Raw genomic sequence first — 6123 nt, 5'->3', positions numbered from 1 at the left:
TTGCAGTATTTAAAAGTTTTGTTCAGTTGGTGCATGCAACAATTGCTTTTTTAAATCAAGACCCTGTTTGTTTTGCTCACTAATGTTCATTGTAAATGTGGATTTCAGACATTGCCTTCTGGTTCCTGCTTCAAATAGCCTACCCAGTAATCATACCCAACAGATAAAACACTCCTCCATACCTTCAGCCATCTCACTGCTGAACTCAAATAGAGAAAGGTAATAGCATAACCATCCAACCACGCTTGATAAATATTGCTTTTGTACTTAATGTTTTTACTTTTATTATACATTGTATTTAGTTGATATTGTCTTATTTCTGTTGTCACTGCTGCACAACCAATTGCCCCTCTGTGAAGGGAACTAATAAAGTTCTACTTGACTTGGTATCTTTAATAGCTGGCTGTTCTTGTTGTTCGGTGGCTTCCACATTCACTTTAACAGAGCACCCGTTTACCTGTAGGTTTTCCACCTTAAATGTCTCAGATCAAATGAAAAGGGTGCACTTCCTTTTTGTCTCTTTTTGTATATTGGGTTCTGGGTTTATATACCATACATATATGCCTTTCTCCTTTCCTGATGTAAATACATAAATGTCTGTAGAACAAATGATGCAGTTTCCGATGCTCATGCAACAAGATAACAAGTATGCATGCACAATAATAGGACCCTGAAATTGAAGTTAGTCATTAGTTTTATTATTTACACTTTGCTGTACTTTTCTGTGGGAAAAGGCCTATTGTTTCCTATTAACATTTGACAAATAGCATCTTTTGTGACAAACCTCTGGAATACTCTAACAACAAACATAAGATACTGTATGGCATACAAGAGGTTTAAAATTGAATTTATATTATAAATACAGTACTAGTTATACAAGTATAGTTACATATACTGTATATATAATAAAATAATTTACAGATTATAATACCCCTGAGACAAATTAGTAATTTGGGGTTGCATAAATAAAAGTAGCTCAAGTGTGGTTAAAATGTTGTTACTTCTACTTATTTATTTATTATTATGTAGGCACACTATAGTCTAGTCATGAAAGGTTGACCAAATTGTTAAATAACAAAATTAGTTATTTAACTAATTAGAGCAAGTCTGACCAAAAGTGGAATGGTGCCAGTTCACCTCCTGGACCTGGGCCCTGCCGAGGTGCCTTTGCGCAATGCACTGAATCCCCACCTGCTGTATGTGGCAGCTCCTTAGCTCTGACACCTCTTGATTAATGTAGATCTATGGCTCCTGTGTATTTCAGGCATATCTGTGTGATATAACAACAGAGTGTAAACATTTAATTTCTCCATTAAGGGATTCATAATGTGGTTCCTTTAATAATAAACAACCCTTACCAAGAAAAGAAGCTAATAACTTCACGGCCCAGCAACATTCTTCACTTGAATTTCCCAAGAGAAAGGAGTAACGTTACCTCACTCGAAACCAACGTTTTTTAATGTCAAACAATCCCATCTGTTGCTTGAAATGTGGCTCTGATATATTTGTAGTTTAACTTTGTAAACGTTACTCCATCAAAAGCACAACAGATAGCAGCATTAGAGTTTCACGTCGAATAGGACCAACAAATGTCACACAATCACGCTTTAGCATAGGACGGTCTCTGGTGTCCGTGCGAATCTAAGCTAACAGCTAGCTGATTAACGGTTAATTAGCATACAGGTGCGATGCTTGCGTAGGCTACCTATTCGCGGATCGTACGACAAAGTAACGTTACTGTGTACTGTGTCGGTGAAAATATAGTATGCGTTTGTGTGGTAAAACAGCCGCAGACTTGTATTGATATTGGTTTACTTTGTTTTTAAATGTTAGAGTTACATCTTCACCAGCAACGTTGTTATAAACAGGCTGTCAGGAGGGAATGCTGTCAAATCCATCTGATTTATGAGCATATATCACAGTTTACCGTTACCGACTGAAATACGAAACGGGTCATCCTAGGAACAGTTGTCAGCAGTCCAAGGTAATTTATTGCCCTACAAAGTGCTATGTGCCTCTTGTATAGCCTGTTTTCAGATTAGTGTGTATAACTGAGGAAATGCAACGTTACAGTGAGAAGAGGCACACAGCCAAGTCTGATCATCAAACTGGGATCTAATTTTTTACTGCAAGCTCCGATATTAAAAAAGCATTTTGCTCTAGATGTTTGTTTTGTTGGATTATGTTGATGGGAGTTGGCATGTACTTTAGATTCCTCACACTACACATTGCTCTTATTTTTGTCGCTTTAAGGAAAGAAATGTACAATAAATATACAATAAAAAGTGTATTGATGTAGTAAAAAAGTGAACTGCCACAATTGACAATCCACTCGTATATGTTGAGCAGGGTTTAATTTGTCAGGATAGCTGTCATCGGCAGGAGTTTAATCCTCATCCACTCTTTCTCGTTTGCTTTCTCTCAGACAAAAGCACTTTTTCTTCCAGTTCTTTTTTATGATATCAAGCGTGCACGCACACACAACCACCCACACAGCCACACAAACACACACACACAGCATTGAATGATTGGCAGCTGTGCCTGTGTGTAGTGTTGACTTCTGGAGGCTGGAGATGTTACTGGATACTCGGGCTCCGCCATCAGCCGTGCTGCTCTAAATGTGACTGTCAGCTAATATGTGTGGAAACTCTTCTAAGACAAACTTGCCAATTATCTCTTATAGCCTTGACTCTGGAATTATTAGTTTGACATAACGACACAAGTATCATCACTATTAGCTGTCAGAATGTAGCACTAACAATGTTAACAAGGAACTTTAATAACATTTGCCAATGTGTTGTATGAAAGCAAACCAAAATATGGTGTGTAGAGTTTGTGTTGTACAAAATCTGCTTAATCGCCCCAAAAAAGACACTCACATATTATCAGCACTTTCTCAGATTTATTTTCAGTTCGTCAAGCATAGATTATGTCAAAAACAGTGACAACCACAGATCATCTCTGCTGTGAATGTTGCTACTAATCAAAACAACCAATACAGTGCGGTCATATGAGCCCCCTTTCTTTACTGTCATTGGCCTCAGTTCAGCAAGACCAGTAAGCCTCCCACCCTGTCATTGTTATTTCACAAAGTTTACTTTGATAATTTCATTGATCATACAGATTGTGTTGACAGATATCACTTCATAGTTTCATAGGCAGCATCGTAAAACTGTTTCTTTTAATCCCCTTTTTGCCAAAAATGAAATCAAATAAAAATCATATTTACAGAAAAACACCCATTACTCGTAAAACGCTACTTTTGTCAGAACATTATAAATACAAATTTAAAAAGGGGAAAGATATATGAATCCTTACAGGCTGGATGCGCCCAAAACAACCCTCACACAGAAGTAGTTCAAAAGATATATAGATGTATATATGTATGTATCCATATATATTCTGTATATATGCTTCTCTACAAAAAAAGCAAGTTTACTCTTTCTATGAGTAAATACATTCTACTCTACAATCACTATAACAACAGTGTACATTCCCAACCAAAATGCTTTGATCGTTTATCAGGAGGATATTGGACTTAAACAATTAGTGGACAATGACCAGGAAGAATGCAACAACATGCTCAATATGACTGCAGTATTTTGTGTGTGTGTGTGTGTGTGTGTGCGTGCATATGGTGTGGGAAAAAGTTTCCTATTACCTCCCCCCGTCCACCACCACGCATACGCATGCACCTAGAGAAAATGACGTGTTCAGCTGTTAGTCTGGTTTGCTTTGCCTCTGCAGTCGAAACGTGATCCTGGATCTATTTCTGCTGCTCCGCAGAGTTCAGATGGACTTTCCAGCTCTTTATGCAGCTCTTCTTTCTCTGCTTCCAGACAAATTTAGCACGACTCCCAGACTTAAGACTCAACTCTCTGTGCTAGCGCAAAAATGAGCAAGACACAGATTCCGTTAATTTAGACAAGAGATTTTCATTTCTTTTAAACTGATATTTCATTATGGTGTAGACGTTGAATATCAGATCACATACTATATAGTTTCTCACTTCTGAGACTGCAGGGATGATCAGATTTGTGCAACAGAGTCTTTGGTTTCTGGATAAATCCCATTCCGTTGAACAAACCAGAGCCCGTTTTACCTTTGACATGGCAGGGGGATGAAGAGCTGCCTTAGGGAGACCAAGGCTAAACAGTCTCCAGACACAAGTATCAAAAAGGCTGACGTTACCTGGCAACGAAAGCACTCAGAATCCTTAAACTACTGAACATATTGCAGCATCTAAACATGCAAAGCTCCTGCATTAGGTACCAAAAAAGGTTTTCTATCCTTTCTCTTTTCTCCCAAAAGCAAAGCTTGAGCTGTTCTGTTACTGCTGTTTCTCTAAAAAGCAAAAGTGAAATTGATAGTTAGGAATTGTAACTCCAAATTCTATGAGTATAGGCGTAGCCCTCTGAGAGCTGACGCTATTATATACAGTGCTGTGGACAGTCCGTTATAAAGCACCAAGATAACAAATGAGGGAGGTGTGTTTTCTCAGCTCTACATGGCTCAAATCCTAAAGTACAAACAAGCCCTAACCACTTGTGTGATTCTCACTTCATACAGTAAATCTTATGTGTAATATACAATCCACGGAGCAAAGAATATCAAGCTGTCTCAATGTGCTCAGCTTTTTATTGTTGATGAATGCTGAAATGTTTTTTTTGAATGTGAATGTGTGAATGTGTGTGTGTGTGTGTGTTTGTTTGTGTCAGGTGGCCCTGAGAACATGTGTGGGAGTATTGCACATGTGTGTTTTGTGCTTCTTAGATTTACAGGTATAGTTGTTGAACATTTGTAAATGCAGGTAGGGAATTTGTGTGTTTACAATAACTGTCACATTCTCCTGTTTCATAGTGATCTCTTGAGAGAAATGCCCAAAGAACACTGGAGCAAGAAAAACATCCATCAGAAAAGTCACTGGGACCCGGGTGCAGCCATTACTTTCAATGTGGACATAACTGTCCAAGCCCTAGTCTACCTGGAGTGTATTTCTTTAAGGAAAACCATGTCACAATAACATTTTCTATTCTGAGAAATTTCATAGCAGAGTACGGCCATTGTCATCTTTCTAGCGGTGCAACAGTATGGCAAACACAGCTGGGAACTATCCTACTATATATTGAAATAAGCTTTTTTATATGGCTTGTGTAAGGAGCAGCATTAGTTTAATTTTCCTCTGTTTCCTATGCTTTCTCTTTTTCATCACCTCATCATTTACATTTTTAGGAGGGGCTTAGGTACGATGGCCGATGCGCAGCATTCAGCAATCACGGTGTAAATACACACAACATAATCAAATACAGAAACGCGCTGCAAATATAGAAACAATGCAAAAAGAAAAGCAGATACAACAACAAAAAATGCTGCATCCAGATTACACAGTGGAAGTTCTCCAGGCTTCAGATTTTCGACTACACGGGAAGAAAGAGAGCCAGGACACGTTCAATCTCAGAATGGTGTGATGGGGTGTGCTTAAATATTTCTGTTTGAGATATGTTTGTCGTGTTTGTCGGGTGTGTCTTGGCTCAGGTCACAGGTGATCTTCAATCAGCAGAGATGTGTCTGTAAACTTGTGGTAATAAAACATATTGTACATTTTAAAATTTTAATAGCTTGATAGAGTTCCAGATGTTCCCTCAAAAGTTAGTATGATAACTTGTAACTTTTTTTGAATGCAGGTTGCACGTTAGGGGACGCTATGGATTCCCCTGGCAACGTCCAAGACCAATCACTACAGAACTTTGTGCTAGGTCTGAGATGTCTGAAAGTTTTTGTGAGTTTTCCCACATGAAAAGACTTCCACTTAGCTGTCCCTCTAGAGGATTGGAGAATTTACGTTGTGTAATCTGGATTCAGCGTTTTTTGTTTGCATCTGCTTTTCTTTTATGCATTGCTTCTTTTTCGGGGATTGTCTGCTTTTCTTTTTGCATCGTTTCTATATTTGCAGCGCGTTTCTGTATTTAATTGCGTTGTGTGTATTTGCGGCGTGTTTGCTGAATGCTGCGCATGTGTTGTCAAATTAATTAAGGTGTTACCTTAATTTGCTTCTGTTTTGTCTATTTCCATGTGTTTTCTTGAGTTGCAGGGCGTTTGCCCCTGTCAGCCACCGTACAACCA

The sequence above is a fragment of the Etheostoma cragini genome, chromosome 16 (assembly GCF_013103735.1).
Source record: "Etheostoma cragini isolate CJK2018 chromosome 16, CSU_Ecrag_1.0, whole genome shotgun sequence".
In the NCBI taxonomy this organism is placed as follows: Eukaryota; Metazoa; Chordata; class Actinopteri; order Perciformes; family Percidae; genus Etheostoma; species Etheostoma cragini.
The sequence above is the reverse complement of the archived record's forward strand: the minus strand, read 5'-3'. Positions refer to the sequence as shown.